Source organism: Salvelinus fontinalis, chromosome 33 (assembly GCF_029448725.1).
Source record: "Salvelinus fontinalis isolate EN_2023a chromosome 33, ASM2944872v1, whole genome shotgun sequence".
Lineage (NCBI taxonomy): Eukaryota > Metazoa > Chordata > Actinopteri > Salmoniformes > Salmonidae > Salvelinus > Salvelinus fontinalis.
Genome location: NC_074697.1, coordinates 29,214,122 through 29,237,362, shown reverse-complemented (window position 1 = coordinate 29,237,362; position 23,241 = coordinate 29,214,122). Strand labels below are relative to the sequence as shown.

Sequence of the window (23,241 nt, the reverse complement as noted above, 5' to 3'; positions counted from 1 at the left end):
GCGGACCGTCGTTGGAGGTTCCGGACTGTGGACCGTCGTTGGAGGTTCCAGACTGTGAAACGTCGCCAGAAGCTCTGGACTGGGAACTGTCGCCGGAAGCTCTGGACTGGGTACTGTCGCCGGAAGCTCTAGACTGGGAACTGTCGCCGGAAGCTCTGGACTGTGGAGGTGCACTGGAGGCCTGATGCGTGGGACCGGTACATGTGGAACCGGGTTGGTGACACGCACCTCAGGGCGAGTGCGGGGAAGAGGCACAGGACGTACTGGACTTTTGAGGCGCACTGGAGGCCTGGTGCGTATAGCCGGCATCACTTGTACCGGAACTTTAACACACTTCTCAGGACGAGTACGGGGAGTTGGCACAGGACGTACTGGGCTGGGAAGGCGTACTGGAGACCTGGTGCATATAGCTGGCATCACTTGTACCGGAACTTCAACACACTTCTTAGGATGAGTACGGAGAGCTGACTCAGGTGGCTTTACGTCGATAACACGCTCCTTAGTGAAAATGTCGTGCATCCTCCACCAATTCAATAACTCTCTCATTTCTCTCTCCTCCACATTCTCCCTCAACTCACTGACAGTCTTTGGTTCACTCCCGTCAACTTCCGCCACCCACTCCTCGCTCAATCTTCCTCCTCGGTCTCTGACTCACCCCTCAGCGTCTCCGACCACTCCGTGTGCCCCCACCCAAATTTTTTTTGAGGCTGACTCTCGGGCTTCCGTCGTGGCCGCGAACCCCGGTGTCGTCGTGTTGCTCCCTCGCTGCTTCTGCCTGCTTCCATGGCAGGCTTCTGTCTCCTGCATTAACCTCTTCTAGCATCCAGGATGTCCTCCACTGCTGGATTTCCTCCTGGGCACGCTGCTTGGTCTGTTGTTGGTGGGATTTTCTGTCTATGTATAGTTGCCTGCGAGCACTACATGAGCTTCACGTTTCGTTTTGCGCTTTATTCTTTTCTTTGAGTTTCACTGCCTAATAAAGAGGATGGAACCATACCACGCTGCACCTTGGTCCACTCATTATAACGATCGTGACACAGATCAGGGTGTGACAGTTTCACAATAGCGCTTGATGCTTTTTGCGACTGCAAACTTTCAAAGTTCTTGAAATTTTCCGACTCATTTCTCCGACTCAGCTTTTTGAGCTGTTCTTGCCATAATATGGACTTGGTCTTTTACCAAGTAGGCTGTCTTTTGTATACCACCCCTACCATTTCACAACACAACTGATTGGCTCAAAAGCATTAAGAAGGAATTGAAATGCATTCCAGGTGACGACCTCATGAAGCAGGTTGAGAAAATGCAGAGAGTGTGCAAAGCTGTCATCAAGGCAAATGTTGGCTACTGAAGAATCTCAAATAAACATATATTTTGATTTGTTTAACACTTTTTTTGGTTACTACATGACTCCATATGTGTTATTTCATAGTTTGATGTCTACAATGTAGAAAAAAGTAATAATAAAGAAAAACCCTTGAATGAGTAGGTGTGTCCAAACGTTTGATTGATACTGTACGTGTTCGTGAGAGTCTCACCTTATTATATTAGTGTGTAGCCTAAACTGTTCGGACGCTACAGACAGGAGTTGGCAGATCGGCTGTACTGACTTCCGACGAGTCCCAAGACTCTTGTGGGGGTCATAGATCGAAACGGAGAACACAATGATTTTCGTGAGAGTTTAATATTTTGTAGGCCAAACTGTTCGGACGGTACAGACGATTTTGTGAGAAGACTGATGTCTCATGGTGTGACAAACACTGCTCTAGCTCTGTCACCTTTCACCACAGATGGGGAAGTGCGACATAGTTAATGGGTGGATTGAGACGGATATATGTAGTTTAAGCTGACCGATTTTTCAGGGATTTTTTAAATTATGTTAATTAGATTTCCGCAGGGGCGTGGACATCGCGCTTAGGAGGATAATATATAAATCAATATGTTAAATGTAAGAGCAAAATAAAGTAAGGGATTTCTTTATGCTGTTTGCATTGAGCATGTAGTAGAAACCAACTGACGAACAAGAATGTAGAGATAATGATGTTGAGAGAAATGTCAAACAGGAATCTTTCTACCTTTAATGAAAAATAGATTCCTGACAATGCTCGTGTGTCAGATCCCAATCTACATGTGACATGTCATGTAAAGAGGGCCTCATTGAACTGTGGATCACATCCGGCCCGGTGACAGGCTAGTGGCCTGGGTAGATGCCACACCTCTCCTGCTGTCTGGGTTATCAATCTCTGACAGCCCACAGCTCTCTGATGGTTGCTGCCGTCACAGGAGTATGCATCACACACTTGTCAAACCACCTCTCCATTCCCTCCACCCCCGTTCCTCTGTACCAGCCAGCCAACAACAAAGTCTCACCACCCTGTTTTCATTATGGATACAAATCCTGCTTAATCTGGCATCCATCTGTGAGGCACGGGGCGTCTTGTTGAGTGACTCAAGTCTCTCATCATCTGCGTTTCACAGATGGATCTCCATGCATGCAGGGTCTCCGGGGGGCTGTCTGGTGGCCTGGTGGCCTGGATCCTGGCCTGGGCGGGTTGGAGGACAGAGCCACATGGCCTGAGCCCCGGGGCAAGAAAGGCCATCTCCTCCATAATAGAGTGAGGTTAATGAGCGGGGCTTGCCATTCAGCTTAGTACATTAACCTGGGAGCTCACTCCACACAGCTCGTTTTCTGCATGGCTAGCTGAATGTCCACTACTGATCTATTCTCTGTGTATGCATATCTCTCAGACTTCTTCCCTTTCCCACCCTGGCCTTTCCATGTTCATATGATGGGATAAACTAGAACGACTCCAATCTGAGACCCGGTCTCAATGTGCTGTCTCATTTCACTGTTTATTCCCATAAGGGATAAAGCTGGCGTGGTTACAGTACATAGTTTGCACAGTCTCTCATCCAAAGGGATATTATGACAAAGTAATGACAAATAATGCTGTAGCCCTTTCATTCGTTTTCAATCCCACCCAATTTAAGCTGCCTCAGTTAAAGCCTTAGGCTTCTGATAGAGAATGTAATGTATATGGTGGGCTGAAAAGTGTACATTGCGCCCAGGATGGAGGATAGCTCAAATTAAGGATCTCACACATATTAACCTGACGCCCTACAGCTGTGCCAAGGATTCTGTTTTTGTAATGAATATAACGTAATCCCTTTTCTACACTCAGCTACTGTAGATACCAGTTCGTTTTCCAATATTTGATGCACAGCTATTAAGATAGCTTACTGTTAAGCTCATTTTCCTCTTCATAATCAAATCAACCTGGAACAATTGACCTTGACAGAACAGAAATCCTTTCACAGCTTTCTCTGCCTCATTCCCATGGTGCAACAGGACATTACAAAGCTGTTTCATTATTGGCTTTCTCATTGCTCCCAAGGCCATTAACAATCAACAACCCCTTTTTTCTCTCAATATTGTTGCTGATCTGCTCTCAATGGTCAAAAACAGGATAATTCACGGCCGTATAGCACAGATTTCTTACTGTAATAACACAACATATGGGTGTTGGTGGTAATCACTAGTGGGAGTGTAATAGGCTGTATCTAACCACACTTGACCTAATTTATTTCAAAATTACAAAAGGTCCTTCATCTCAACAGATGAAAATATATGTTTTTTCTCAGAAGGCAATTTAATTTAATTGACTGATGAATGATGTATTATACTGCACATGCTGCTATGCTATACATATACTGCTGTACATATCCAGTACGCTAGATTACAATTTATTCTGAAAAATGTTGTGCCTTAAATTGGTTTGAAACTGTAGTTGATATTTATCATCCATCTACATTAAACATTCCACAGGATTTGCATCACAGGAACGAATGGAGGGCAGTAGGGCACAAGATGAGGGCTTAAGACATTGATACAGTTGAAGTCAAAAGTTTACATACACTTAGGTTGGAGTCATTAAAACACGTTTTTCAACCACTCCACACATTTCTTGTTAACAAACTATAGTTTTGGCAAGTCGGTTAAGACATCTACTTTGTGCATGACACAAGTAATTTTTCCAACAATTGTTTACAGACAGATTACTTCACTTATAATTCACTGTATCACAATTCCAGTGGGTCAGAAGTTTACATACACTAAGTTGACTGTGCCTTCAAACAGCTTGGAAAATTCCAGAAAATTATGTCATGGCTTTAGAAGCTTCTGATAGGCTAATTGACATCATTTGAGTCAATTGGAGGTGTACCTGTTGATGTATTTCAAGGCCTACCTTCAAACTCAGTGCCTCTTTGCTTGACATCATGGGAAAATCAAAACAAATCAGCCAAGACCTCTGAAAAAAAATTGCAGACCTCCACAAGTCTGGTTCATCCTTGGGAGCAAAAATCCAAATGCCTGAAGGTACAACGTTCATCTGTACAAACAATAGTACGTAAGTATAAACACCATGGGACCACGCAGCCGTCATACCGTTCAGGAATAAGACTTGTTCTGTCTCCTAGAGATGGTGCGAAAAGTGCAAATCAATCCTAGAACAACAGCAAAGGACCTTGTGAAGATGCTGGAGGAAACAGGTACAAAAGTATCTATATCCACAGTTAAACGAGTCCTATATCGACCTAACCTGAAAGGCCGCTCAGCAAGGAAGAAGCCACTGCTCAAAACCGCCATAAAGAAGCCAGACTACGGTTTGCAACTGCACATGGGGACAAAGATCATACTTTTTGGAGAAATCTCCTCTGGTCTGATGAAACAAAAAGAGAACTGTTTCGCCATAATGACCATCGTTATGTTTGGAGGAAAAAGGTGGGGCTTGCAAGCTGAAGAACACCGTGAAGCACGGGGGTGACAGGATCATGTTGTGGGGGTGCTTTGCTGTAGGAAGAGCTGGTGCACTTCACAAAATAGATGGCATCACGAGGCAGGAAAATTATGTGGATATATTGAAGCAACATCTCAAGACCTCAGTCAGGACGTTTGGTCGCAAATGTGTCTTCCAAATGGACAATGACCCCAAGCATACTTCCAAAGTTGTGGCAAAATGGCTTAAGGACAACAATATCAAGGTATTGGAGTGGGCATCACAAAGCCCTGACCTCAATCCTATAGAAAATGTGTGGGCAGAACTGAGAAAGCGTGTGCGAGCAAGGAGGCCTACAAACCTGACTCAGTTACACCAGCTCTGTCAGGAGGAATAGGCCAAAATTCACCCAACTTATTGTGGGAAGCTTGTGGAAGGCTACCTGAAATGTTTGACCCAAGTTAAACAATTTAAAGGCAATGCTACCAAATACTAATTGAGTGTATGTAAACTTCTGACCCACTGGGTCATCATTCTCTCTACTATTATTCTGACATTGTCACGTTCCTGACCTTATTTCCGTTGTTTAGTCTTTGTTTAGTTGGTCAGGACGTGAGCTGGGTGGGTATATTCTATGTTATGTGTTTCATTGGTTTAGGGTTGTCTAATTGGCCTGATATGGTTCTCAATCAGAGGCAGGTGTTTTACGTTGTCTCTGATTGGGAACCATATTAAGGTAGGCTGTTCTCACTGTTTGTTTGTGGGTGATTGTTCCTGTTCGTGCGTTATTTGTGTTTTACATATTCTCAAGTTCAGGACTGTAGCGTCGTTGGGTTTAGTTTTGTTTATTGTTTTGTTCGTCTTAAAAAATGTATTCAAATAAATATGGATACATACCACGCTGCGATTTGGTCCTCCTCTCCTTCTACCAACGACGAGACATTTTACCCTCTAAAAATAAAGTGGTGATCCTAACTGACCTAAGACAGGGACATTTTGCTAGGATTAAATGTCAGGAATTGTGAAAACTGAGTTTAAATGTATTTGGCTAAGGTGTATGTAAACTTCCGACTTCAACTTCAACTGTCTCATGTTAAGGCTGGGAAAGAGAAAATGCAGGTTGACTGCTGTTGCTGAAATTGCAGAAAGAGTTGGTTCCAAGGGCAGATTATTATTATTTTTTTCCACCTTTATTTAACCAGGTAGGCCAGTTGAGAACAAGTTCTGATTTACAACTGCGACCTGGCCAAGATAAAGCAAAGCATTGCGACAAAAACAACACAGAGTTACACATTAACAAATGTGCATTCAATAACACAGTAGAAAAATATATGTACAGTGTGTGCAAATGTAGAAGAGTAGGGAGGTAAGGCAATAAATAGGCCATAGAGGCAAAATAATTACAATTTAGCATTAACACTGGAGTGATAGATGTGCAGATGATGATGTGCAAGTAGAGATACTGGGGTGCAATAGAGCAAGATGATAAATAACAATATGGGGATGAGGAAGTTGGGTGTGCTATTTACAGCTTGGCTGTGTACAGGTATACAGATTGTGTACAGATTGGCTGTGTGACAGCTGATGCTTAAAGTTAGAGAGGGAGATATAAGACTCCAGCTTCAGTGATTTTTGCAATTCGTTCCAGTCGTTGGCAGCAGAGAACTGGAAGGAAAGGCGGCCAAAGTAAGTGTTGGCTTTGGGGATGACCAGTGAAATTTACCTGGTCGAGCACGTGCTACGGGTGGGTGTTGCTATGGTGGACTTTACAGTGTCCCAAAACCTTTTGGAGTTAGTGTTACAGGCTGAAAATTTCTGTTTGATAAAGCTAGCCTTAGCTTTCCTAACGGACTGAGTATATTGGTTCCTGACTTCCCTGAAAAGCTGGATATCGCAGGGGCAATTTTGTGCTAATGCAGAACGCCACAAGATGTTTTTGTGCTGGTCAAGGGCAGTCAAGTCTGGGGTGAACCAAGGGCTATATCTGTTCTTAGTTCAACAGTCATGGCCAAAAGTTTTGAGAATGACACAAATATAAATTTTCACAAAGTCTACTGCCTCAGTTTGTATGATGGCAATTTGCATATACTCCAGAAAGTTATGAAGAGTGATCAGGTGAATTGCAATTAATTGCAAAGTCCCTCTTTGCCATGCAAATTAACTGAATCACCCCAAAAACATTTCCACTGCATTTCAGCCCTGCCACAAAAGGACCAGCTGACATAATGTCAGTGATTCTTTCGTTAACACAGGTGTGAGTGTTGACGAGGACAAGGCTGGAGATCACTCTGTCATGCTTATTGAGTTCGAATAACAAACTGGAAGCTTCAAAAGGAGGGTGTTGCTTGGAATCATTGTTCTTCTGTCTACCATGGTTACATGCAAGGAAACACGTGCCGTCATCATTGCTTTTCACAAAAAGGGCTTCACAGGCAAGGATATTGCTGCCAGTAAGATTGCACCTAAATCAACCATTTATCGGATTAACATCAAGAACTTCAAGGAGAGCGGTTCAATTGTTGTGAAGAAGGCATCAAGGTGCCCAAGAAAGTCTAGCAACCGCCAGGACCGTCTCCTAAAGTTGATTCAGCTGCGGGATTGGGGCACCACCAGTACAGAGCTTGCTCAGGAATGGCAGCAGGCAGGTGTGAGTGCATCTGTACGCACAGTGAGGCAAATACTTTTGGAGGATGGCCTGGTGTCAAGAAGGGCAGCAAAGAAGCCACTTTACTCCAGGAAAAACATCAGGGACAGACTGATATTCTGCAAAAGGTACAGGGATTGGACTGCTGAGGACTGGGGTAAAGTCATTTTCTCTGATGAATCCCCTTTCTGATTGTTTGTGGCATCTGGAAAAAAAGCTTGTCTGGAGAAGACAAGGTGAGCACTACCATCAGTCCTGTGTCATGCCAACAGTAAAGCATCCTGAGACCATTCATGTGTGGGTTGCTTCTCAGCCAAGGGAGTGGGCTCACTCACAATTTTGCCTAAGAACACAGCCATGAATTAAGAATGGTACCAACACATCCTCCGAGAGCAACTTCTCCCAACCATACAGGAACAGTTTGGTGACGAACAATGCCTTTTCCAGCATGATGGAGCACCTTGCCATAAGGCAAAAGTGATAACTAAAACATCGATATTTTGGGTCCATGGCCAGGAAACTCCCCAGACCTTAATCCCATTGAGAACTTGTGGTCAATCCTCAAGAGGCGGGTGGACAAACAAAACCCCACAAATTCTGACAAACTCCAAGCATTGATTATGCAAGAATGGGCTGCCATCAGTCAGGATGTGGCCCAGAAGTTAATTGACAGCATGCCAGGGCAGATTGCAGAGGTCTTGAAAAAGAAGGGTCAACACTGCAAATATTGACTCTTTGCATCAACTTAATGTAATTGTCAATAAAACCCTTTGACACTTATGAAATGCTTGTAATTATACTTCAGTATTCCATTGTAATTCGGAAAAAAATATCTAAAGACAATGAGGCAGCAGACTTTGTGAAAATTAATATTTGTGTCATTCTCAAAACTTTTGGCCACGAATTTCATTTTTTTTGAATGGGCATGCTTATTTAATTATGGCGCGGAAAGCACTTTTAAAGAGCAACCTGTCACGTTCCTGACCTATTTATGTTAGTTGTTATGTGTGTTAGTTGGTCAGGACGTGAGGTTGGGTGGGCATTCTATGTTTTCTGTTTCTGTGTTGGTTTTGGGTTACCTGGTATGGCTCTTAATTAGAGGCAGGTGTTTGGCGTTCCTCTAATTAAGAGTCATATTTAGGTAGGCGTTGTCACAGTGTTCGTTGTGGGTGATTGTCTCCTGTGTCAGTATGTATGTTCGTGCCACACTGGACTGTAGCGTTTGTTTGTTTCGTTTCGTTTCGATGTCGTCTGTTTCCTGTACGTAAGTTTATGTTTAGTTATGTAAGTTTATGTTCAGGTTTCGTCAACGTCGTTTTCTTGTTTTGTAGTTTTGAAAGTGTTTTGTTTCGTTTCGTGTTGCCATCGTATTCATAATAAAGATGGCTTATTTCCCAAATGCTGCGTTTTGGTCTGAAGATCCTTCTCTCCTCACCTCATCCGAGGATGAGGAGAGCGTCAGCCGTTACACAACCAGGCATCCTCTACTGACGGGATGAGGTCAATATCCTTCCAGGATACCCGGGCCAGGTCGATTAGAAAGGCCTGCTCGCTGAATTGTTTTAGGGAACGTATGACAGTGATGAGGGGTGGTCATTTGACTGCGGACCCCTCACGCACACAGGCAAAGAGGCAGTCATCGCTGAGATCCTGGTTGAAGACAGCAGAGGTATATTTAGAGGGCAAGTTGGTCAGGATGATATCTAAGAGGGTGCCCATGGTTACAGATTTAGGGTTGTACCATGTAGGTTCCTTGATATTTTCTGTGAGATTGAGGGCATCTAGCTTAAATTGTAGGACAGCCGAGGTGTTAAGCATATTCCAGTTTAGTTTACCTAAACAGTACGAAATCTGGAGATAGATGGGGGGAAATCAATTCACATATGGTGTCCAGGGCACAGCTGGGGGCTGAAGGGGGTCTATAACAAGCGGCAACGGTGAGAGACTTGTTTCTGGAAAGGTGGATTTTTAAAAGTAGAAGCTCGAATTGTTTGGGCACAGACCTGGATTGTATGACAGAACTCTGCAGTAGATTGCAACTCTGCCTCCTTTGACAGTTCTATCTTGTCAGAAGATATTATAGTTAGGGATGGAAATTTCAGGATTTTAGGTGGCCTTCCTAAGCCTTCCATGATTCAGACACGGCTAGGACATCAGGAATGGCGGAGCGTGTTAAAGCAGTGAATAAAACAAACTTAGGGAGGAGGCTTCTAATGTTAACATGCATTAAAACCAAGTCTTTTATGGTTACAGAAGTCAACAAATGAGAGCGCCTGGGGAATAGGAGTGGTGCTGGGGGCTGCAGGGCCTGGGTTAACCTCTACATCACCAGAGGAACAGAGGAGGAGTAGGATAAGGGTACGACTAAAGGCTATAAGAACTGGTCGTCTCGTGCATTTGGAACAGAGAGTAAAAGGAGCAGATTTCTGGGCGTGGAAGAATAGAGTCAAGGCATAATGTACAGACAAGGGTATGGTAGGATGTGAGTACATCTTGAATCTGCCGGTAACAACTCTCCTGTGTACTGTACCTAATCATCTGTAGTGCTTCATTGAACAACAGCTGTATTGCATAGAAATAAGTCTGTAAGTGATATGTCGACTGTGTTATTAAGCTGAGTCATGGGTCTTCATCCTTGGAGCTGTAGGCAGGAGTGTCTGTTGGCCATATGACGAGCATAAAAAGTAGGTCAAATTATGATTCACAATCTTATATTCTTTATCTTGTTTCCGCGGAAATGTGTGAAGGATGTCGACTTTGCCTGGTGTGTCTAGTATTAATTGAAGAGGGACGTCATCAATGTGACCGGTTTTATAACTCTGCCCACTATACCCAGATTATCTCTGTAGTGTTTCTGTCCTTCAAAAGTACCAAAACATCTTCATGGATATAAAATAGTGAGATCTTTGAAGTTCTTTCTGTGTGCAGTAGGAAGGAGAATCTCTCTCTATCTTAATGGAAATCTGCACCTTCTCTACCGAAAGACAGCTGTGGGAAGACATTGGGTCACATCAAATGTTGAATCCAACACAAGGGCTGAATACCAAAGAGGATTTAAGAATTCCAGAACACTACTGAAAGTATTAAATATAAAACTGTCTGAAGCCATCCCATAACTTACAGCTACTGTTGATGACAATACACACCCCCCTTGATGATTTCCAGCTCAGCTCTCACCAGTCATTGTTTTTTCTCCCCAGTCACCTTAAATCTCATCCATGTTTCACAGCACATCCTCCCTGACATGTGGAAAGATTCCTGAGTGACATAAAGGGGCTGGAGCGTCCACGGCCGCATATTTCTGATTCACAGGAATAGAGAGAGCTTTTTTAAGGATGTTAGGCAAAAAAGTTGTCTTTTTTCATTGGATAATCTGAGAGGGAGGAAGTGAGTAATCAGACAGAGATAACTGTGGAACACTTCTCCAGGCATGCAAAACATGTAGGCTTAAGTCACATAATCCCTTTCAATATCAGTTAGAATGTCAATATGCTGACATGAACGGACAAGACGTCTGAGCACACTTACTGTTAAAGGACTGGTACAACATAATATCATTTTAATGTTGTTATTAGTACAGGCTACTATTGCTAGATAGTGCAGTGATTTAAATGTGATAACAGCCCATATTTAAACCGAAGCTGAATACAGTTGCTCACCAATGGCATTTGGTAAAGAGAATTTTCTTGCAATTTTCTTCTGTTTTCCCCTGTACACACAGGCATTGTTTGTCCAAGGCCTGCAGATATTGAGGCAAGTAATTGGATACACAACGCTCAGACCCAAGTGCATCTCAGAGGCTAAGCAAACAGTTGTGCTCTTTCCACATCTGGGTCTTGGTTCAAATGAGGCCATCAATGGAGAATCCGGTGGTGTTTCGATCACAGAGTTCTGGATGACATAGCACCATCAGCATGACTGAGCAAGGCTGTCTGAGCCCAGCTAACTATTACACTTCTGGAAAGCTGAGGGAAGTATTGCTCTTTGAAGTAAATGGGTTTACCCAAGTGTTTCGTGTACACTTTAGTGGGTGAATTAGCTATTACATGCCAAATGTTTTCTATTCTATTTTCTTCATGCAACAGATGCAAACGTAGATCAAATCACGCAAAGGAAAGTAAACAAAAGTTGAGTTTGACAGAATAATTTAGTTAAAGGTAAATACTGTAAAGAGAGACGACATCAGTGTGTCAGACGGTCGGTAACACATTCAGTTGCTGGGGATTTTTTAACTGAGCAGTTTTCTGAAGCTTTTGGCCTGACTGCAATCTGTAAAATACCCTGCACCATCTAAGTTAATCCTGAGAGTTGTGAGGCTTGAGACGTGAGATCATAGAACCAACATTGTGAAGATGGAAATGGCCCTGACCCTGATACGACCTTCATACCTTCAAAAACCTAACCCGGGCACTTCAACACAAGCAATACAGCCCTCCCAGTGTTGGCTGGCAGCTCCAGACCAGCATCCATTAATGCTCTTACGCAATTGTTAAACTTTGTATTAAGGAGCAACCTTAACTTTGTTATGACATGGATATTATCTGATACATTACAGTCAGGAGGGAAAGAGAGAGAGAGAGAGATGAAGAGAGAGATAGAGATGAAGAAAGATATGGAGAGGTGAAGAGAGAGAGAGGGAGAGAGAGATGGATGAAGAAAGAGAGATGAAGAGATGAAGAAAGAGAGAGAGAGAGCGAGAGATGAAGAGAGAGATGAGAGAGTGAGTGAGAGAGAGGGAGAGAGAGAGAGCGAGAGAGATAGAGAGAGAGAGAGAGTAGGCCTATAGAAGTTGGTAGTAGCCAGAAGTGCTGTGTTAAAAGAATCCATCCTTCATGGACACCCTCCTCTCATACCAACAGATTATTTATGTGGAGCCGGTTAAAGTGCTGAGCATGGCTGAGCGTATAAATAGGACTGTGTACATAATCACAGGCTCACATGGGAAGCATATGGGAGGGAGAGGAGGGGAGAGAGCCTATTACTAGAGCATCAGATCATCAGCTCCAAACTTGATCTACTCTGACTCATCAACAACTGAGGAAAACTCTGATCTCCCTCTCTCACACATGTGGTCCGCATGTAGGCCTAGGTTCACGGATATAGCCCCAGAAACTTGTGTGTCTACTGGTGCACAACGTTGTGAAATGGCATTGTGTATAATCATTATTCATATGAGCTGACTGAGTGCCTCATCTAATTCCATATTTGACTTGGTTCACTGACTGATGTACATGTGGGAGATGATTTGGGTCAAGTCTGACTTGCAAATACATCTAATTTGTTAGGCAACTTTTTATAAATAGCCGCATAATCAACAAAGATTCTTGGAGCATGCCTGATATGATCATATTCTCTTAGGCAATATTTTTGTTACTGCTTAGTGGTACTAACTAGGGTCATAATTTTTTAAACAATGCCTAGCCTCTAATAACGCTCTGAGGAATCAAAAGGGATAATTGAATCAAATTCCACGGTAGAGGCCACAATTCATGCTTAACTGTCTAACTCCGAAGAGTCTGAACTCGTGCATATTTGAGTTGTTCTCTCTGGTGGCCGATCTCAGTGGATGTTCTAGGTTGTTGTCTTTCTCTGGAGGTCCTATTGGCCGCCCTGAAGGTATGGGCCTGGTCAGAGTGGAGGTCCTATTGGCCGCCCTGAAGGTGTGGGCCTGGTCAGAGTGGAGGTCCTATTGGCCGCCCTGAAGGTGTGGGCCTGGTTAGAGCGGAGGTCCTATTGGCCGCCCTGAAGGTGTGGGCCTGGTCAGAGTGGAGGTCCTATTGGCCGCCCTGAAGGTATGGGCCTGGTCAGAGTGGAGGTCCTATTGGCCGCCCTGAAGGTATGGGCCTGGTCAGAGTGGAGGTCCTATTGGCCGCCCTGAAGGTGGGGGCCTGGTCAGAGTGGAGGTCCTATTGGCCGCCCTGAAGGTGTGGGCCTGGTCAGAGTGGAGGTCCTATTGGCCGCCCTGAAGGTATGGGCCTGGTCAGAGTGGAGGTCCTATTGGCCGCCCTGAAGGTGTGGGCCTGGTCAGAGTGGAGGTCCTATTGGCCGCCCTGAAGGTGTGGGCCTGGTCAGAGTGGAGGTCCTATTGGCCGCCCTGAAGGTGTGGGCCTGGTCAGAGTGGAGGTCCTATTGGCCGCCCTGAAGGTATGGGCCTGGTCAGAGTGGAGGTCCTATTGGCCGCCCTGAAGGTGTGGGCCTGGTCAGAGTGGAGGTCCTATTGGCCGCCCTGAAGGTGGGGGCCTGGTCAGAGTGACAACTGTGGAGAGGCCTGCTAGGAGAGCCATACGTTATCAGCTAAATCACAGTCAATGGAGACCGTTACTGCCCCGCTCCTGACTGGTATCTAATGAAAACCATGTCATGCTCCGCTGCCTTTGTTTTTAAACCAGTGATGTGAATGAAATTGGAAACGACAGAGGTAATACTGCAATCAAACCTCACAGTTTCGTATGCAGCACATTCCTACAGCCAAACCTGTGATAAATAAAATTGGGGAGTATAGGGCCGCCTCTCCATTTTCAGTTTATGAAAATGAATACTTCACAGTCCATAACGATCCAAATCAAGGGAGAGATGTATGGTGCTTCAGAGAGGAGGTGCAGGTGCTTTAATATGATCAATAGGCTGGTTTGGACTCCTCCCATCCTTCCCTATCTTACTGGTTCAGGCCAGGGCACCACAGGCCAAGATCAAATATGTTGTGTTCATTACAGAAGGCTTTAAGTTGGAGGCGTGGGCCCTGTCCTCTTAATGTTTGTGTTAGCCTTGTGGCAAGTGAGGTTGACTGACACATAGAGGAGATATTGTATATGAGCTCTTTGCCCAGGTTTTCACACAGGGCTTAGAGGCGGACTGCAGAGAAATGTACGATCTACTGTAACACGTTCTTTCTCTTCAGTAAACATTTTCATAGGTGTTTGAACAAGGATGGAATCACTACAGTTTTTACAGTATGGGGAAAGGGGACCTTAAAATGGAGGAAGAAAGGAACTTGAAATGTCTTTATTGGGATACTGTCAGTTCAACTGAATATTCCCATACACTACCTGCAATTACCAAAGAGGAATGTCCTCTGCAACGTCCATTTCCTTCAATACTTGTATGAAGCATCTGCTTTTGTAGCACTATAATCTGAGTCCTTGGCACGGCACCAAACAAAGCGTTAGCTACGTATCTGTCTGCCTGAGGGACTGCATCGGTTGCACATGATGGCAGAGGACCCAGACTGGGCACATCTGGTAGAAGGAGAGGGAAACAAAACACCATCCTGAGACAGCTTTGATTTACTTATCTAATGAATCATCAGCCTTTTACGCCAGTACCAGAAATTACATCGTTTGAAGCGATGCATGAGTCTGAACACATCTGATGTTTTCAGCCATACCAGTTATGCTCATAAAGATGCAAGTCGTCTATTTTCATCAGCCATTGACTCCAGCCTCAGAAAATAAGTAATTTGAGGCAGTGTATGAGTCAGAGCATAACCTATGTGTTGGACCATGCTGTATCACTTGCCTTACTTATACTGTAAGTAATTTCTTATCGAAATACCATACAATACCATGTTTCATAGAGTTGCACATGACTGTCACCACACTGTCCCTACACTTAACACAAACCCCAAAATGGTGTGAAATGTGTAGGGTTGGTTTTAGCATGCTCTTTATATAAGATTCCAGCTGAGGTATGAATGATTCTACTGATGCTTGCAGTGCGAAGAATATCAATCGATTCCTTAACTGTTGGATGGCTCGGGGAACATTAACAGCAGTTGGACATTTCAGTGAAGTGTGGCATGCATGCATGGATGAAATTGTACTTCTCACATCGCTGTCTTAGGTCAGGGTAATGCTAGCCAATGGGCATCTGTAAATGTTACTTTTCCAACAAAGGAATTGCCAAATCATGCTGGATTTGGCCAAATCCCCAAAATGTTAGCTTCCATGCTGATTTTATGTGATGGAATCACATGCACTGTTACGTTCCCCAGTTTCTGTGTTCTGTTTTGTATTTTAGTGTGTGTGTTTCAGGAGATGGCTTCTGGAAGTACTCCCCAACCAGCTGATTGGTCTACTCCCAGGCTAATTGGTGATTGGAGCTGACCCCGCCCCCTCGTCAAGAAGCAGCTGACTCTAATCACCATTGCCACCTGAAGATAAAAGCCAGTGTTTTGCCCAGAAGATATATAGAGAGAGGAGATGAGATTTGGAGTAGAGATTTGGAGATTGAGAGAGAAAAATTAGATTGTGATATAGTGTGGGTTGTGTATCAGAAAGTGTGGTATGTACTGTTGTTGTTGGTAGCAGTTTTTCTATGTCCTGTGTTTGTGAGTGTTTGTGAAATCATTAATAATTACTCTTTTTTATTTGTTCCCAGGGGGGAAGGAGAAGGCACTTTGGGAGTGCTTAGGCAAGAGGCCCGCGGGCATACATATACCCGTAGTATATTTACTGTCTAGGCACACTAGGTAAGACCTGGGCGGACCACCCCCTGTATTTTGGTTAGGGCACCAGACGGTGCTAAGTTAGGTAAGTTAAGTGGGTAGGCAGGTTAGATAGGAGAGGGGGAACTTTGATATTTACTTTCTTTGCTTTGGTTCCGTCCAGCCCCTTTTCCCCATATTACCGTGTAAGAAAATAAATCCAAGTAAACGGTAAAATCTGCTTTTGTGTCATCCTTGCTCGCACCTACAGTCCATACCTCTTGCACTTCAGAGAGTTGAGTTGTAGCAGGGAGTTGCGTTCCCTCTTCGCAGAGGCGTGCGTAACATGCACATACTGTCAAGAAAAGAGTCGATATGAAATAGAAATAAATGTCATCTCAAAATAGAACCCAAGCCCTAAAAAGTGAACCAATGTTGTGGATACAAGGGTTTTTGAAGGACATTCAAAGGCCCACCTCAATGTCACTGGTCATACTGAGTGATGGACCCACTATGATTACGGTTTGTCAGTCAGAGGTTTGCTGTGTAAACCTGTCTGCATTGGACACAGAATATGTATTATTATGGCAGGTACCAATAAGGGACCACTGTGGAGATCATAATCAAGATGGCTGCTGCGGCATTTACATTTGACAGAGGAGAATTGGTGCAATGCCTTTGTTATCCCTATCTCTGTAAAAGCGGGTAGGGAAAATAGTATTCCTTTCATCTCACGGACCTTCAATTAACGCTATTTGATAGCTGCCTTGATCCCTCTCAGCCAGCTTGGTGAGGAGGGAGAAAGGAGATGGGGCAAATTTGATCCCTCTCAGCCAACTTGGTGAGGAGGGAGAAAGGAGATGGGGGAAATTTGATCCCTCTCAGCCAGCTTGGTGAGGAGGGAGAAAGGAGATGGGGGAAATTTGATCCCTCTCAGCCAGCTTGGTGAGGAGGGAGAAAGGAGATGAGGGAAATTTGATTCCTCTTCCTCTGTTGATCCAGTGACAATGCATATCTCAAAAAGGTTAAACATGCGTGTTTAATGAGAATAAATTGATATTTTAAGAGCAGTTTGTGCCGCTGGCAGTTGTGTGATAAGTCTGAGGTGTTCAACAGCATAAATTATTGGTATCTTTTTTCACGACACACTGTCCGTCTATCACTTCGGTTATTCACCAGTTGTTCTTATGTATTGTCGCATTGTATTTCCTCAGAGTGTCACAGTACAGACTATTCTGTACAAATGGTTAATTATTGAATTGAAAAAAGAGACACAAAGGCTAGCTTCTGGTGACCATGAAATATGATTCAGAAGCATTTCTTTGTAAAGCTGAAAGTTGGTAAATAACATCACTCAAGTGAAATAAAATGTTCAGAAGAAGAACAAATAGGCTTGTGGAAATGTATTGGTTTTGTTTCTGCAGATTCATACTATTTGATTTGAAAAGAAGCGCTGTATAACTGTTTTACAGCAACACAAATGTCATATCATTTTGTGCTGAGCCCTGTTTGATGGCATTAAAGATTGGACTTTAATTTGAACCCTGTTTATGATTGTGACAGCAATACAAGTGGCGGGTTATTCTCCAAATGTTATTTGTGCCAGCACATTAAAGTGTGACTGTTTGTTTTCTCTGCAGCCTGCTTTGAAGTCATCATTGAGAGAAGCATTTGAGAAGAGACTACAAATACTGGTGAGTGCCACCTTTTCAAATTGAAGCCACCTTATTTACATACTGCAGTTCAGGCTAGCCCGGGGAGGAAGGAGTGAGACATGGCATTGAGAATGAAGATATACAAAAGAAAACAGGATAATAATTACTAAAGAAAACAGGATAATGGAATGGCCTGTCCTTATTCCCACTAACAGTTTCTAAAAGCTATTCAAATTATATATTTGTTAAACAGACACACCTGCACGTACTCATGCACGCAGACACTCACGCACGCATGCACACACGCACACACATACACACAGAGAGAGCTACACAACTCTGTTCCATACAGCGATATTCCCTTACTGGTCCAGTGCAGCTATTTCACCACGACTGTGTTTTGTTATCTTTTCACATAGGCAGGGTTGGGCTGGAGCCACGGCTGTTGCATCCCAGCCTGCGCAATGGGAGTCGGCTCCATTATCAGAGCTGCTGCCTCGCCACCCTGCAGCAAACCCAGCATCCTCTGCTCCTGCAGATTTAATTTCTTATCTCAATAGAGAAAACAGCAACCTCTGATGAACAGCACAACTGCCCTGAGCTGCTGTGAACATGGCTCCATAATACATAGCTACAATAGATGGTTCTGATTAACTTATGAACGGAGGAAAGCACTGATATTCCTCTCAGGAAATTGAAGTTGGTAATAGATATTCAGGGGGATTTGCTATATTTATTATTGTAACTGGGATAGGGCAAGGGGGAACCTCTCTCCAACATTAATCCAGTCCCGGGGGGAGGTGATAGCAATGTTTTATAAGGGTCTGCCGTCGATGACATATCGAATCCATAAAGAGGATCCCAAGTAGATGAATATCAGCAATGTGTTGCTGTTGTGTATTCTGTGTTCTAAGTCAGCCAGGCTTTAAGTTATTGATTGTAGGTAGTTGAAGACGTGCAATCATTTCAAAAGAGGATTAGTGATGAGCTCCTCACCAACAATGCTCTCAGAGTCACATTTCCTGCTTCTTTAAGTGTGTCCAAAAATAATCTGTATTTTTCTTGTAAAACATTTTTTACCATGGGAAAAGGGCAGACTGTTTTGCCTTACAAGACAAATATATTCAAAAATGCGTTGGTGGAACAAAATATGCAAGCTTTGTACTATGTGACTAGATTTGGGAAATTGTTTATATTTTTGCAAGATGCTTTACACTTTTGTCCACTGAGAGTCTTTTAGCTGAGCCTAAGTGTTCGACTTTTCTTCCGTTTTTTGTTGCTTTTGCTCACAGCTTCATCAATGTCATGCAGAGCCATAAGAAAAGTAATTGTGTGTCAACTCTTCTGGGCCCTAAAACAAAAGTCATTATGAGAGCGGAAAGTAATATGACCTGATATACCTTGGGTAAATTAGTTTTCCCAATGAAGCCTACTGTATGGGCACCAGTTGTGAAGAGTATATGATCAGTAGTTCCTTTTATTTTATAATGAGAAAGCTTAGAGTAGCTTTATGTCAGTGACAATTTCTTCATCATTCTTAAGCATGTGGCCTAACCTCTTCAAGAATAATTTATATAAATAATTAAAGTTAAAAGGGAAATAAGCTGTTGCAACATCCATTTTTGGATTTAATATAACTTATAAGAATATAACTTATAAATGGCTCATGAGCTTTTTTCAACTGTCTTACCACATCAAAACCCCTAATATAAGAGGGTTTTGCTCCAATGTTGGTAAACAAAGTAAATGTAAACAAACTCTATATAGCCTCAAAACATGTTTAATGCTATCATTTTTACATTATGGATGGTCTATGAATTTCAGAGTGGTTCCATTTCTCCAGCCCTATCCCTCAGTTTTTTACCGAAACAATCTGTACTGTAAAAGCTTTCCAGATCTCTACAGGAAGAACAAAGACAGACAGTACAACACAGCTTAATAAAGCAGGCCACACAATATATTAGATGGTTAGGATTAGGGCTTTGAATTATTTTCATGGACTAACAAGTACCTTCCTTATGTATTGGCATAAGTTGCACTTTACATATAATTATGTCAAATCCTGAAATGAAATTATGCGATCAAGTTGTTACAGTGCATTTAGTAAGTATGCGGACCCCTTGACTTTTCCACATTTTGTTACGTTACAGCCTTATTTGAAAATTGATTAAATAGTTTTTTTCCCCCCTCATCAATCTACACAGAATATCCCATAATGACAAAGCAAAAACAGGTTTGTATAATTTTATTGTAAATGTATAAAAAAAAAAATTACTGAAATATCACATTTACATAAGTATTCAGACCTTTTACTCAGTACTTTGGTGAAGCACCTTTGGCAGCGATTACAGCCTTGAATCTTCTGGGGTATGACGCTACAAGCTTGGCACACATGTATTTGGGGATTTTCTCCCACTCTTCTCTGCAGATCCTCTCAAGCTCTGTTAGGTTGGATGGGGAGCGTCGCTGCACAGCTATTTTCAGGTCTCTCCAGAGATGTTAGATGAGGTTCAAGTTTGGGCTTTGGCTGGGCTACTCAAGGACATTCAGAGACTTGTCCCGAAGCCACTCCTGCGTTGTCTTGGCTGTGTGCTTAGGGTTGTTGTCCTGTGGGAAGTTGAACCTTCGACCAGTCTGTGGTCCTGAGCGCTCTGGAGCAGGTTTTCATCAAAGATCTCTCTGGACTTTGCTTTGTTCATCTTTGCCTCGGTCCTGGCTCGTCTCCCAGTCCCTGATGCTGAAAAACATACCCACAGCATGATGCTGCCACCACCATGCTTCACCGTAGGGACTGTGCCAGGTTTCTTCCAGATGTGATGCTTGGCATTCAAGCCAAAGAGTTCAATCTTGGATTTATCAGACCAGACAATCTTGTTTCTCATGGTCTGAGAGTCCTTTAGTTGCCTTTTGGCAAACTCCAAGCGGGCTGTCGTATGCCTTTTACTGAGTAGTGGCTTCTGTTTGGCCACTCTACCATAAAGGCCTGATCAGTGGAGTGCTGCAGAGATGGTTGTCCTTCTGGTAGGTTCTCCCATTGCCACAGAGGAGCTCTGGAGCTCTGTCAGAGTGACCATCAGGTTCTTGGTCACCGCCCTGACCAAGGCCATTTCCCCCAATTGGTTAGTCTGGCTGGGCGGCCAGCCTTAGGAAGAGTCTTAGGAAGAGTCCTGGTGGTTCCGAACTTTTTCCGTTTAAGAATGATGGAGGCCACTGTGTTCTTGGGGACCTTCAATGCTGCAAAAAAATTCTGGTTCCCTTCCCCAGACAGGTGTGTGCCTTTCAAAATCATGTCCAATCCATTGAATTTACCACAGGTAGACTCCAATCAAGTTGGAGAAGCATCTCAACGATGATAAATGGAAACAGGGTGCACCTGAGCTCAAATATTCTCGTCTGAATATTTATGTAAATAAGGTATTTTCATTTATATTTTTATTTATAAATGTGCAACGTTTTGTAAAAACCTGTTGTCACTTTGTCATTTTGAGGTACTGTGTGTAGATTGATGAGGAAATGTTTTATTTAATCCATTTTAGTCTGTAACGTAACAAAATGTGGAAAATGTCAAGGTCTGAAATCTTTCCGAACGCACTTGTATACAGAAGACATTATTTTAAAATGGAAAAGGCATACCTCAGATGGTGCATTTGCTTAGTAGTGTTGAGGTAAGTTTGTCAGTTCCTAACGATGACACTAATTAGGCACAGTGGAAAATTGCATTCCCTGCTACATATCTGATACCTTCAGAGACTGACAGAACAATTAACAGATTGACAGTGAAACCAACCATAACATTGTGCGTGTGATACAAAGGACAGTGACATTATGTTGTTGACAAGATAAGGAACTTAGGAAACAATTCAGACACAAAAAAAATGTGTTTCATTTAAAGTTTTTGTGGTAATTTAGATGCACTTGACCAGTCTAGACTGGAACAGCCCAGTTTTAAAATGAGCTGCAATCACATATACAACACTTTGAGAAACTTCACCGGCTGGGTTATATCTACCGGTCAGTGAAATTACATCATTTCTCACTATGAAACAGCCTCAGCCTCTTCTATTCATGGAAAATAGCCTACAAAACACATTTTGTTGGAGATTTGTGTGTTTTTCGCTCTGTGATTAAAAAAAGGGAAATATCGACCCTTTACAGAAATTGGGATTTTGGCTGCCGTTGACATCAACTTCCTCATCTGAAAACTCATACTTAGAATGTGTCTTAGGTCCCCAGTCACTGGTTATTTCAAGCCTGCACTGCTGATTTCAATATTCCATAAGTACAGAGAAAGCGAATGTCAGCTCATTTTAGAGTATGCTTATTTTATCCTGCTTTAAGTAGAATATGAATACCTGCACAACAAAGAGTAGAGAAACAGTGTACCAGACCTGATATATATTTTATTAACATCTAGCTAAAAACCCTTGTTGGTTTTTCATGAGCAGCAAATTGACAAATCAATCAGGGGAAATGGTACCATATGCCAACTATTAATGTTCTTTGAAGCAGGGGTGAACTTGGGGGTATTTTTTCATTGAATTAGCGTTTAGAAAGTGACAACCCAGAGCTTCTGGTGTGCGATTTTATTAAGATAAGCAGGAAAGAGGATAAGCTGGTCATTTAAAAAGAGATTACCTTATCCTCACTTTTCTTGAGAAAGTGATTATGGTTTCTTTTAGTGATGAATTAAGTGTAGGAAATGAGACTGACACCTTTGGAATGCAATTATTAGGTTTTGCAGATGACTGTGACGTTATTTTCATTTGCCACCACACTAATAGCAGTCTTGTTTAAGCGCCAATAGCTAATAGAATTTGCTTTTTGATTAATCTTCTTCTGTAGTCTGGTCATCATATCTGTTTTGCTCATACTGTATATGTCTACCTCTGTGAATCTAGTAGCATTATGGTTTGCTGCGCGGAATAAGAGATAGCAGCACAGGACACAGACAGGTTGGTTCCTGTTATCACCTTGTAGACAGACAACTGTCGGCAGATTACTTCTTATTATGGACAGGAATGATCTGAACTGAGACGGTCCTTACTACTCTTGCATATTTATTTTATTTTTATTTCACCTTTATTTAACCAGTGTAGCTCAGTCCTGTGTAGCTCAGTTGGTAGAGCATGGCACTTGCAGCGCCACGGTTGTGGGTTCGATTCCCACGGGGGACTAGTATAAAAAAAAAAATGTATGCACTCACTACTACTGTAAGTCACTCTGGATAAGAGTGTCTGCTAAATAATGTAAATGTAACCAGGTAGGCTAGTTGAGAACAAATTCTCATTTACAACTGCGACCTGGCCAAGATAAAGCAAAGCAGTGTGACACAAACAACAACACAGAGTTATATATAAACAAAACATACAGTCAATAATACGTATATGGGGGCCTCCCGGGTGGCGCAGTGGTCTAGGGCACTGCATCGCAGTGCTAACTGCGCCACCAGAGTCTCTGGGTTCGCGCCCAGGCCATGTCGCAGCCGGCCGCGACCGGGAGGTCCGTGGGGCGATGCACAATTGGCATAGCGTTGTCCGGGGTAGGGATGGTTTGGCCGGTAGGGATATCCTTGTCTCATCGCGCTCCAGCGACTCCTGTGGCGAGCCGGGCGCAGTGCACGCCAGCCAAGCGGGGCCAGGTACACGGTGTTTCCTCCGACACATTGGTGCGGCTGGCTTCCGGGTTGGAGGCGCGCTGTGTTAAGAAGCAGTACGGCTGGTTGGGTTGCGCTTCGGAGGACGCATG

At 43.2% G+C, this 23,241-nt stretch overlaps 1 protein-coding gene across 7 annotated transcripts in view; it reads left to right on the top strand.

The window, feature by feature from the left end:
- Positions 1 to 23,241, top strand: part of LOC129831966 (leucine-rich repeat and fibronectin type III domain-containing protein 1-like) — a 138,203-nt gene that overhangs the window by 61,675 nt on the left and 53,287 nt on the right. For all 7 annotated transcript variants that reach the window (XM_055895649.1, XM_055895651.1, XM_055895648.1 and 4 more), the window contains one exon: positions 17,482 to 17,535. The gene's annotated coding sequence lies outside the window, so the exon portion shown is untranslated. The remainder of the gene's footprint in view (positions 1 to 17,481; positions 17,536 to 23,241) is intronic.